Here is a 13,835-nt window from a genome sequence, read left to right on the forward strand (position 1 = left end):
TTATGTGGTTAATAGTTGAGAGAAAGTGAATAGTGCTGAGAATCTCATGTATGTGTTCAGTCACTCAGTCATGTCTGACTCTTTGCAACCCTATGGACTATATGTAGTCTACCAGGCTCTTCTGTCCATGGGATTCTCTGGGCAAGAACACTGGAGTGGGCTGCCATTTCCTTCTCCAGGGAATCTTCTTGACCCAGAGATCAAACCCATGTCTCTTATGTCTCCTGCATTGGCAGGCAGATTCCTTACCACTGAACTACCTGGGAAGCCCCATCTCATGTATACCAGGCCTATAATCCCAGTAGCCCTGGCTATTAATATTCCTGTCACCATGTGCTCATGGGTGAAACTCCAAAAAACTGCAGAAGAACAAGGTACTCATTCACCCTGGTGTCCCTGGCAATTATCCCATGTGTAGAAATGGAAAGCACTCAATTTATTAAGTGGATGAATAAATATGAATAATTATGGATTTAATTAGTACTATTAGTTTCATGAAATTCACATATATATAAGGCCATGGCTATTCCTAGAATAGTAAATTTTAAATTTAGACTGAGTTTAATAGAAGTGTTCCGTGGTGGCTCAGTGGTAAAGAATCTGCCTACAATGCAGGAGGCACAGGAGATGCAGGTTTGCTTCCTAGGTCAAAAATATCCCGTGGAGAAGGGCACGGCAACCCACTCCAGTATCCTTGACAGGAAAAGCCTATGAACAGAGCGAAAGTCCATAGCATTGCAAAAAGTTGAACAGGACTATAATGACTGAGCTTAGCAGTTAATAAAAATTACCCTTTTGGTTATGTTGATTTAATGTAAGCAATCTTTGTGCTCTTCATGTTGCTTTGTGTTACTTAATTGAGAGTAAATTTGAAATTCAGATTTAAATTCAAAAATATCACTGCATTAATTATATTGATGAAGCACAATTCTAGTATTTTATGAATGAGGTGTTGTAAAATGTTACTTATTATATTTAACTTATGCAACCTTCTGCTGCTGCTGTTTATAACAGGGCCAAATAATACATGCTTGATACTTCATATGCAAATAACTAATGCAATATTTTGGATGACATATAAGGTCAAATAAAAACTAAGCAATTACAAGAAAGAAAAAAAAAAGATGAAGCCTGTTATATCTAACCATGTGAACAATGGCTCTATCTGTAGTTTTTGCCTAGTGACATAATAAAAATGAGACTAATGTATTCTCTACCTAAGAAATAACCAAGAGAATGGAAATAACACTGATTGTGTAAACATTGTATTTTAAATGATTGATGATTTAGCTTAAATTATGGAAAAAACACAGATTCTTCTGGGATTAATTAAACATGAGTCTATTTCCTGCAGAGAAAATGTTGAGCAAAAAATAATTTTAAATTTCTCAAGTTTACCATTCAACTAATGATCAGTGTTCTACATCTTCCAGATATTCAAGTTGTTGTTGTCCAGTTGCTAAGTCGTGTCCAACTCTTTTTGACCCCATGGACTACAGCATGCCAGGCTTCCCTATCCCATCTCCTGGAGTTTGCTCAAACTCATGTCCTTTAAGTCGGTGTTGTCATTCAACCCTCTCATCCTCTATCCTACTAGTAACTCTCAGACAAACATTGGGGCAGGTTTAACATGTTATTCAATTTTTTTCTATCTCTCCTACTGGATTGCAGTGCATGCTGGTGAATACTAATAAGTTGTTAACTGAAAAGTTCATTTTACACAAATGGAGATGATTTCCAGTCAATGCTTTCTAAGACTTTCAACTTCCTTTACTTGTATCACACACAAGTATAGTATAACAGCTTAATCTTTGGATAAACTTGCAGCTATCGGTGTTTCACTCTTACTTCAGTTGTCAATTGTTTCAGAATAAGCTACTCCAAAATCCAGTGGCTTAGAACAGCACCACCTCATCATGTCTCAAAATTCTGTGGGTCTGGTAGTGACTTCTCATCTCTCCTCTACAACATGTCTCCTTAGCTATAACATTCAGTATGACTTTTCTAATGTGCCTAGGGTCCTAGACAGTGTGGCTGGAAGGCCTTGGGTAAAGATGGAATGTTCTGATTTAAGCCATATGCCTGGAAACTTTCTCAGTCACCTCTTGGCTCTTCTTTCAGTAGTTTTTCCTTATGGCTCACACTGGATGACAACTGGATTCCACAAAACAGGAAGTGAAGCTTGCTGTATTTTCAAATGCCTGAGCTCAGAAATCCAAATTACCACTTGTAACATGTTCTTTTGGTCAAAGCTGGCCATGAGAATGATCCATAATCAACATGAGGAAAATCTAAGCTTTAGCTCTTGAAACTAGATATAGAGCATGTACACAGTATGGGGAATGTGTTGTTGGGCAAATTCTTTGGGTACTAATTTGCAAAACTCAAAACAAAAATTTTGTCTACTATTTTCTTGATGTTGTGAAAACTTGAAAGTTACTTGGCTTAATTTCATTGAAAAATACGTAATAGTATCTTATTTGTGTTGTGTAGCTATGTTAGCTTTTGAGAGTTTGGCATAGAATGCAAAATTTTTGGATAAAATATATAAAAATAAATCATGTGTTATTCTTACAGTTGTTTCTCAATATTACTTTGAAGGTTTTTCAAATAAAATAATAAAGTTTAAGAGTTATTAATGTTAATATTTTAATTTAGAAAAAATCTACAAAATAAAGAGCAAAATTAAAAAATTAAGAACATTTCATTTGCTTCAGTTGGTCAGAAGCAATTAAATCCCCCCATTTTTCATGTCTACTTATTCATTTTGCCTTATATTTTTATAAAGCTGTTTAAACATATTGCTCTTTATGGTCTTATAAGCATATAAAAACACATTCACATAGCTGTCTTTGCCCATCAAACATTTTCTTTCATAATGAAATCATTTTACTAGGCTCTAATTAAATCAATGAACCATAAATATTAGGGCAACTGACCAACTGAAGAATTCTTGCCGTGCTCAGTAGAAGTTCACTCCATTTTACTGGTTCATAAACCATGAAAACATCAATTTTATTCAATATTTTTCTTGGCACACTGACTGAATAAGTTTCCAAGGAATGAGACATATGGTTGAGCTATATCTGCTTTATGAATATTCTTTCTCACATGAACATAATTTCATAAAATTGCCAAGATTTTATTTCTAGACAAATACAAATATATGCCTATTATACATACTATCAAAGCTCTTAAATCTCCATTTCTCTCAAAACAAAATTAATGGCAAAGGGAATATTAGCAAATCTCTTCTGTCTCTTGCAAATATAATAGAAATATATTTAGATGAATTTTTAAGTAATGATTCATAGGAGATTTAATTGTGAGTAAATTCTTGCCCCTTAAGTTAGAGAGTGTAACACATGCATACCCTCAGTTCATACCTTTGAAAAAGTTGAAATTTATATTTTAAAATTATAACTTTGAAATTTATATTTCCTAACCTGTGTTCCTTTAAGTTCCAACACCCTTAGGTCAGGGGTGTGTGCCTTTGTTTTTGCATAATCTTTGATGATAATATTGGTTGAAGCATGATAAAGAAAGGAAGGACAGCCAGACAGTTTAAAGGTGATTAGTAGGGCAATCACTGGAATATCAATAGCTGGTTATGGCTGGAATTCAGAAGGAGAGATCGTACATTTATCTGCAGGAAAAAAAAAATTTGTTCACTATTCTCGAATTAAAATCACACATTTCTTAAGTGAATCTAGGTAGCAAATTATACAGTCTCCCTGATGGCTCAGTGGTAAAGAATCTGCCTGCCAATGTAAGAGACATGGGTTTGATCCCTGGGTCAGGAAGATCCCCTGGAGAAGGAAATGTTCCATATCCTGGCCTGGACATACAAATCCCACCCACAGAGGAGCCTGGCAGGCTACAGTCCATGGGGTCACGTAAGAGTTGGACATGACTTAGTGACTAAACAATTAAAAACAACAAATCAATCATGCATTTTAGATTTCTCACTTTACTTTGTATAAATATGTTTCCTGGTGAAGTTGCTTAGATTTTTATTTTTAAGTTGCCTTGCTCTTGGTGTGATATGTTTGCTAAAATTTCTCTTCAAATATCATCAGCATGAAACTATATCCTTTATCCAATCTCTAAGCAAAATGCATGAAACATATTTTCAAAATATTTTCTGACACCTAGCAACTATTCTAACTGCTATGGAATCCATTGTGAACTTTCATCATCCATGCTACTCTAGACATTAAGATTTTGCACATCATCCCTGCTGCTTACCATCTTCAATGTTGTTCTTTTCCTTCAAGATGTTATCTTCTCTTACTGGGATATTGCAATGGAGGCCAAGCTGATCTTCCTATTTCCAATCCCAGAAATGTTAACTTTGCCATAAGAAAGGATTTATATATTTTAGTTAATACATGTTTAAAGTAACCTTTTCTATTCCTAGTAGTGTTACTGAAACTGAAGATAATCCCTGGATACACTTAGGGTGCTCAGCCTGGTGCTCTGTGACAACCTAGAGGGGTGAAATGGTCGGGCGGAGGGGCGGGGAGATCGAGAGGAAGGTGACATATGTACTCATAACTGATTCACATTGTAGACAAGAAACCAATACAACATTGTAAAACAATTTTTCCTCCATTAAAAATATATCTTTTAAAGAAGGAAACCGGTACATATAAAACCATGATTTAAAGTTTTTGTAAGTATGCCTCAGATAGCAAGAGGAGGAGAATATCAGAGTATGTTTTCTCAAAGTACATAAATACTTAGGTTGGATGTAGTGGGGGAAAGAATGACTCGAAAGAACAGATTTTGAGTAGGAGCAGCGCCAATTATGAAAGGTTTTGCCTGTTCCGCTAGGGATATTCTATTCTGAAGTAGTTACGAGTTATATAGGGTTATGCTTCCCGATGCTGGAAAAGATTGAGGGCAGGAGAGGAAGGAGTCAGAGTGTGAGACGCCTGGGTGGCATCACCAATGCAATGGACACGAACTTGGGCCAATGCCGGGAGGTGGTGAGGGACAGGGAAGCCTGACGCGCTACAGTCCATGGGTCACAAAAAAATCAGACATGACTGGGCGACTGAACAACAGCAGTACGCTCCAAATGGTATCCAAAATTAGTTTTTTGAATTAGAAACATCATAGTGGTGACAGCATAAAGTAGTTAGCCTTGAGCTATAAGACATAGGAAGACCAATTAAGAGATTACCAAAATACACCAAAATAAATAATCAAAAGTATGAATTAGAAAATTTTCAAGAATTATAAGAATGGGGAGATACCTTCTGGAATATTTAGGAGTTATCAATAGAATATGATACATGATTTAAAAACAAGGATAAGTCAAAGATAAAATATTGATTTGGAACAGTAAGAATTAGCAATTTTTGTGGAAAATATTGAAAGCAGGAATATGAGTGACATTTGGTGAAGGTTGGAGAGCAAGGCAAAAACTTCAGGTTTAGATATTTTATGCTTGATATTGAAATCATCAACATGCAGAAGATAGCTGAAGTCATATGAATAAATATATTTTTTAAAAGGAAGAGTTTATATTCAAAGATGACTTAAAATTTCAGTGAAAACCACTGAGATGTAATTATCAAAATGTGAGATAGAGAACAAAAAATAGAGGAGTACTGCACAGTAGGCCAAGTCAGTTTCAGGATGAAATCTGTCTGTTGGAAGGGAAAAGAATCAAGCACTGGAAAAATATAAAATTTCTACTAAATTATATATATAAGAGTCACTATATTTTAAAGGGCTAATTTGGGAAAATTTTTGAAGCTAGAAGTCATTTTGTAACATTTAAAAAGTAAATGAGAATGGTTCACAATTGGTTTGAGATTAGGTAAGTAGAGCAATGATGACACTAAATATTTTCATTGAAGTATATTTGATTCACAATGTACTGTTAATTTCAGGTGTATAGCACAGAGATTCAGTTTATATATACATGCATACATATGTATATGTATATATGATTCCTTAGTAATTAAATATGAATAACATTTGCTGTTAAAATAAATGAAATTATATAATGCAAATGCCATCTGAAGCTAAAAAATAGTTTTTATCTATATGAAGGAATAATATAAATATTTAAGATAATATTGTGTTTAAACAGGTTTATGTAAAATGAAATAGTTAGCTATCAAAACCTGTATTAGGAAAAAAAATGCCCTGGAAATTTTATACAACATACTTCTATAATATAAAAACTTAAACATAAGTTTTATAAAGAAAAATTTTGAAAAGTCTGTGGCATTATTTGAATTTCTTCCAAAAAATAGCTACTTGATTCAATGGTGTTATATTTCTTTTATCTTGTCTTTCTTTCACATATTCCACTAATATTTACTGATCATGTACTTTGAAATAGTCCATGTGTGATTCCACTGGGATACATTCATAAAAATGAGCGAATCTTTGCCTCACAGAGGTGGAAACAAAGTGGTGAACCCTTATTCAGCTTAAAGGAGGGGGATTGCACTGTCAATTCATTTAGATTTAGGACCCATTTCAATGATCATAGCTCATTACCAGAAGAATGAATTAAAAAGGACAAGGTAAAATAATAAACTGCTTCTTTTTGCTAATTAACTTATTTAACATATATTAGGGAGAGTATGTGAAAACTACTTACTAATAGTGAAATCCATGGCGCAAACCATCCTGTAGCAATGCTCTCAATCTTCAATACGCATAGGTTAAGATGAAGATTCTGATTTGATGGATCTAAGGAAAGAAATAAAATCATGAATTTCTAACTAATTCTCAGGTTATCTTGAGGCTGCTGGATCACTCTTTAACTGATTGACAGACATAAGCACTTCTAAAAGTGCTGAGTCACTATTCATATGTTATCCTAATGGAGTTTCTTTTCCTTAAGACATGCTTGCTCTTGCCAGGTACTTTTAAATTTTATTTTTTGAATGTCTCTTTCCAGTGATTGTGTGAATATCTGTGATTAAGTCTTTTGTGTGTGGCTTTTAAAGTGCTCATTTACCCAGATCTCTTATAAAAGTAGGATGAATGTTCTTTGCAAACTTTCCTCACCAGAAAACTGTTATGTCAACCCCTGACAAGGTTACTGTGTGAGCAGGTGCGTGCAATCACTGCATGGGAATAAAAAGTCAGATCAAGAAAGTGAAATCCAAATTCTTTTACATTCAGGTGTTACCGAAATACCTGACGCAGTTTTAAAGAGGGCAAAAGAAATATCAAGCACACTGACATTTTATTTAAGAATTATTTCTTTCTATAAGAACCACGTGTCTATTGAAAAGATAAAGTGCAGCTAAAATCTTTACAAGCAAATCACACTGAAATAGAGCATTATAGTGTTGATGAACTATCCCTTATCAAAGCAAACTCAGAGTTCTGTAAATAGGCTGTATTGTTAAAGGTAGAGCAAGTATTTTTATCTTAGGCAGCCCAGAATGCCTGACTGCTTGGAATACGTCGTGTGTGTGGGTGTGTGTGTGTGTCTGTGTGTGTCTGTGTGTGTGCATGTCTGTGTGTGTCTGTTTCTGTATAGGGAAGTGAAAGTGTCAGTCGCTCAGTCGTGTCAGACTCTTTGTGACCTCAGGGACTGCAGCACACCCCTGTCCTTCATTATATCCCTGGGTTTGCTCAAGCTCATGTGCTTTGAGTCAGTGATGCCACCTTAACCATCTCAAGTTACCCCTTTCTCCTCCTGCCCTCGATCCTTCCCAGAATCAGGGTCTCTTCTAAGGAGTCGACTGTTCAAATTGCTAAAAATCCATCCACCACTAAGAAGATCTTTGTCAGTTTTAGCTGAGATGGCAGAGGCTATCCTCCCAACAGAATACAAAGCTATGTATTTAGTTCTTTAAGGAATCTCCATACTGTTCTCCAGAGTGGTTGTATCAATTTCCAATCCTGCCAACAATGTAGGTGTGCTGTGGTCTGCTTGCTAAGTCATGCCCGTCTCTCTGCGACCCGGGGGACTGTAGCCTGCTGGGATCCTCTGTCTGTGGGGATTCTCCAGGCAAGAATACTGGAGTGGGTAGCCATGCCATCCTCCAGGGGATCTCCCCAACCCGGGGTCAAATCCAGGTCTCCTGCACTGCAGGTGGGTTCTTTACCATCTGAGTCCCCAGGGAAGCCCAACTCTGAATTAACTCCTGCTGAAAAGTCCCTAGCAGGAATGCCAAGGTTTGGGTGTGATTTTCTGCCCCAGTCCAATACAGTCCATAGTTTCCAGAATTCCATTCTGGATCAGGAATGCAGTGGATCAGCTGGAACAGAGGCAGGGTCCTGCATTTCTGGGGAAGCTCAGAAAGCACTTCTGGGGTCCCTGAAGCCACGTGTGTAGGAGGGTTCCCTTTTCTCCACACCCTTTGCAGCATTAATTGTCTGTAGATTTTGTTTTTTTGTTTTTTTTGATGACGATGACCATTCCAACTCATGTGAAATGATACCTCATTGTAGGTTTAATTTGCATTTCTCTAAATAATTTGTGATGCTGAGCACCTTTTCTTCTGCATTTTGTCCATTTGTATGGGTTGGGCTTTTATAAAAAAGGTGTTTTCTCTGCATCCTTCAAAGGATTATATTTCACCTTAACAGATTGCCTTAGGATCTCATTGTAGGAGCATTCTGTTCCATCTAGATTATACTCTCTCACATTGTTGGTGTCAAAGGAAAATAAGTTTGCCAAGTTATTAATTTATTTCTTCTTAATGAGTTTCTTAGATTTCTTTCCCCAGAGTAGAAAACCACAGAGCATACAATTCATGAAGGAGAAAATTAATTGATTGATTAATCAATTAATATATAAAGTATTAAAATTATTTTTTGGAAATAATAATATGTGGAAAGGAATACTATTTTAGGTGTAAACAATTTAATCTCCATTTTATGATATGTTTGCATAATACATTTGCTGTTTGTTTGGTGTTCAGTTGCTAAATTGAGTCCAACTCATTGTGACCCATGGACTGCAGCACTATCTCCTGAGTTTACTCCAGTTCACATCCATTGAATACATATTGGAAAATAATTTGAGCTATTTGAACACTGTCAATAAAGTCAATTTGATTCCCTTAAACAATTAAATAATTGTATTTCCTTTAATTATGGATCCAAAACATTGATTATTTTGAATGTGTTTACTTTGTAACAGATAAAATAATCACAGATAAAGTGAATAAAATCCCACTCCTGGGAATATATTCAGAATAAAAAAAAAACACCATAATTTGAAAAGACATATGCACCTCAATACTAACTGCCGCACTATTTGCAATAGCTAAGACCTGAAAGCAACCTAAATGGCTATCAATGGAAGAGTGGATAAAGGAGATGTGGTACATGTACACAATGTAATATTACTCAGACATTAAAAGAATAAAATAATGCCATTTGTAGCAACATGGATGGACCTAGAGATAATCATACTGAGTGAAGTAAGTCAGACAGAAAGACAAATATCATATGATATTGCTTATTTGTGGCATCTAAAAAAATGGTACAAATGAACTTATTTACAAAACAAAATAGTCACAAATGTAGAGAACTTATGGTTACAGGGTGGGAAAAGGAGAGATAAATTGAGAGACTGGGATTGCACTACTATATATAAAATAGATACTCATAAGGACCAGTTGTATATAGCACAGGGAACTCTACTCAGTATGTTATAATGACCTTTATGGGAAAAGAATCTTAAAAAGAGTGGATTTGTGTGTATGTATAGCTGATTCACTTTGCTGTACACCCGAAAAAACGTGAAATTGCAAATCAACTAAACTCCAATAAAAATTTCAAAAAGTTAAAATAAAAAACCTTCTCAGATTAAAAAAGAAAGAAAGAAATGAAACTATAGCCATGCTCTTACTTATATTGGAGCTTTAAAATTTTATTGGAATATCTAGGCTTTAAAATCTTTTCAGGTTGGTAGTACTCTGGAATGCTTGGCAGCAGTAAATAGGAACTTTCTATTAAAAAAAGATCTCTATTAACCCAGGCCTTGGGAATTTATTTAAGATCATTCAAATATTTGTTTACAAGCCAAAAATTCAAAACACAAGAAACAATCATAAAGGATTTTCTTGAAAAATTAGATTGGGCCCCCCAAAATAGTGCTGTCATTTACATCATTACATCATGTATGTCATTACATTACATTTATGTCATTTACATCATTTATGTCATTACAACATTAAAACTATCATTTATAATACATTGCTTATTTTTTTTCCTCCAGGAGTTTTATAGTATCCAGATGTACATTCAGCTTTTTAATCCATTTTGAGTTTATTTTTGTATATGGTATTAGAGAATGTTGTTTTTGTTGTTGTTGTTTAGTCTTTAAGTCGTGTCAAACTCTTTTGTGATCTGCTGAGGTCCTCTTTCCATGGAATTTTCCAGACAAGAATACTGGGTTGCCATTTCCTACTCCAGGGGATCTTTCTGACCTGGTGATCGAACCCATGTCACCTGAATCTCTTGTACTGGCAGGTGAATTTTTTACCACTGAGCCAGATGGGAAGCCCAAGATGGATTTATTAGGAATGAGGTACTTATTACAGATAGTTTTATTCCTAAGTATTTTATTGGTTTTAATGTGATGGTAAATAGATTGTTTCTTTCTCTTTCTAATATTTTGTTGTTAGTGTATAAAAATGCAACCAATTTCTTTTTATTAATTTTGTATCCACAATTTTATCCAATTAATTTATGAGCTCTAGTAGTTTTCTGATAGCATCTTTAAGATTTTTGGAGTTCTCTGGTAACTCAGTGGTAAAGAATCCGTCGGCCAAGTAAGAGACTTGGATAATCCCTGGGTTGGGAAGAAACCCCAGAAAAAGAGAAGGCTACACACTCAGGATTCTTGCCTGGAAAATCCCATGAACAGAGGAACTTGGGAGGGACAGTCCACGGGGTCACAAAGATGGGGACCAACTGAGGGACAGATTTTCATGTTTTTTTCCTTTCCTATTTTTTTTCTTTCACTGTATAGCACAGGGAATTCCACTCAATACTCTGCGATGGCCTATATGGAAAAAAATCCAAAAAAAGGTGGATACACACACACACACACACACACACACAATTGATTTACTTTGCCTTACAACTGAAATGAACATAGCATTGTAAATCAAATAAACTTTAATAATTTTTAAATGGCATATAAACTTCTAAGTCTAACCCCATCTTCGGTTTTCTTTTCTTTTCTGTATAGCCCTTATCATATAAAATTAAAATCATTGACATAAAGATTTTTTTTATGTATATAACATCATGTCATCTGCAAATAGTGACAGTTTTACTTCTTTTCCAATATGAATTTATTTCATTTTTGTCTGATTGTAAAACCCTGTATTATACCTACTCTTACAGGAAATGCCTTCAGATTTTCACCAATGAGTATGATGTTCACTGTAGGTTTGTCATATATGGCCTTTATTATACTCAGGTATGTTCCCTCTATGTCCACTTTCTGAAGAGTTTTTATCATAAATGGATTTTGAATTTTACTGAAAGTTCTTTCTGCATCTATTGAAATGATTACGTTTTTAATTCTTCAATTGGTTAATGTGTGTATCACACTGATCAATATACAGTTATTAAAAAATCCTTGAACTCCTGTAGTAAGTCCCACTTGATCATGGTATATGATCCTTATAATGTATTGTTGGAAATCTAATTTGCTAGTATTTGGTTGAATATTTTTTAATCTATCAAGTAGATTTCAGTGCCTTTCCACTGATTGCTCTTTTAAATGAAAATAAGATGTGTTTCAAATCATTGCTTCAGTTTCAGACCTATGATTCCAAGCAATCTTAATCACTGTCATGAGATTATAAACCATCCAGTTTAAACCTCTTATTTTATAGTTGAGAGAAATGATGCCAAATAGAGAAAGATTTTGTATGGAAGTTCACAAGACACAGATATGTGCTTGATTTGAAGCAGTAGTTTCTGCTACAAGATTCAGTTTCCCTTTATGTTTTCTTTTGGGCACAATGATATGCCCCCATAACTCCATCGGACATCCTTCTTTATCCTGTCAGGACAGAATCCACAACCTAGATAATTCCTAGTGCATGGTAGCTCTAATAATGTCTAATAACTCTTCTCATCTCTGAATATTTATTGAACTAATGAATAAATAGGGCTTCCCTGATAGCTCAGTTGGTAAAAATAATCTGCCTGCAATGTGGGGGAAGACCTGGGTTCAGTCCCTGGGTTGGGAAGATCCACTGAAGAAGGGAAAGGCTACACATTCCAATATTCTGGCCTGGAGAATTCCACGGACTGTATAGCCCGAGGAGTTACAAAGAGTCAGACACAACTGATCGACTTTCACTTTCAGTGAATGAGCACATCTAAATTATCAAATACTTTGACTTTCTGATAAATATTGGCTTACAAAAGGATCTTTTAAAACATCAGGTATAGAGTCATTAGAACTGATGAAGAATAAAATATATCAACACACATTTGAATTGAATTTAAAAGCTTTGTAATTTTAGGTTAATTATGGTGTACTTCTTTAAAATAGCTTCTATAGATGTTTTAATATGCTCAAAATTACCTTAAATGCAATAATGTTCACTTAAAATGACCTCAAGAGGTTGAATATATATTTCATACACAGACATATGCAGTCTTTTCTAATTTACACAATATTTTATAAAATGAGTTTTATTCAGATATACCCATATGAAGCTATTTAATGTTGCTATATTTTTTAAAGTGTGCTATAATTAACTTTATTTATTTATACCTTCAGCCCCTGCCTTAAGATTTTTCTGCATATTGTAAGCAGAATTACATTATATACTGAATAGCAATAACTGTAAAATATTCAAACAAAATTCTCCAAGCCAGGCTTCAGCAGTACATGAACCGTGAAATTCCAGATATTCAAGTTGGTTTTAGAAAAGGCAAAGGAATCAGAGATAAAATTGCCAGCATTCGTTGGATCATCGAAAAAGCAGGAGAGTTCCAGAAAAAAAAAGAAACATCTATTTCTGCTTTATTGACCACGCCAAAGCTTTTGATTGTGTGCATCACAACAAACTCTGGAAAATTCTGAAAGAGATGGGAACACCAGACCACCTGACCTGCCTCTTGAGAAATCTGTATGCAGGTCAGGAAGCATGAGTTAGAATTGGACATGGAATAACAGAATGGTTCCAAATAGGGAAAGGAGTATGTCAAGGCTGTATATTGTCATCCTGCTTATTTAACTTATATACAGAGTACATCATGAGAAATGCTGGGCTGAATGAAGTACAATCTGGAATCACATTTGCTGGGAGAAATATCAATAACCTCAGATATGCAGATGACACCACCCTTATGGCAGAAAGTGAAGAAGAACTAAAGAGCCTCTTGATGAAGGTGAAAGACGAGAGTAAAAAAGTTGGCTTAAAGCTCAACATTCAGAAAACTAAGATCATGATGGCTGAACCCATCACTTAATGGCGAATAGATGGGGAAACAGTGACAGACTGTATTTTGGGGGCTTCCAAAATCACTGCAGATGGTGACTGCAGCCTCAAATTAACTTACTTCTTGGGAGGAAAGTTATGATCAACCTAGATAGCATATTAAAAAGCAGAGACATTACTTTGCCAACAAAGGTCTGTCTAGTCAAGGCAATAGTTTTTCCAGTAGTCATGTATAGATGTGAGAGTTGGACTGTAAAGAAAGCTGAGCACTGAAGAATTGATGCTTTTGAACTGTGGTGTTGGAGAAGACACTTGAGAGTCCCTTGGACTGCAAGGAGATCCAACCAGTCTATCCTAAAGGAATCAGCCCTGAATATTCAATGGAAGGACTCATGTTGAAGCTGAAACTCCAATACTTTGGCCACC

The sequence above is a fragment of the Odocoileus virginianus genome, chromosome 25 (assembly GCF_023699985.2).
Source record: "Odocoileus virginianus isolate 20LAN1187 ecotype Illinois chromosome 25, Ovbor_1.2, whole genome shotgun sequence".
Taxonomy (NCBI): Eukaryota; Metazoa; Chordata; class Mammalia; order Artiodactyla; family Cervidae; genus Odocoileus; species Odocoileus virginianus.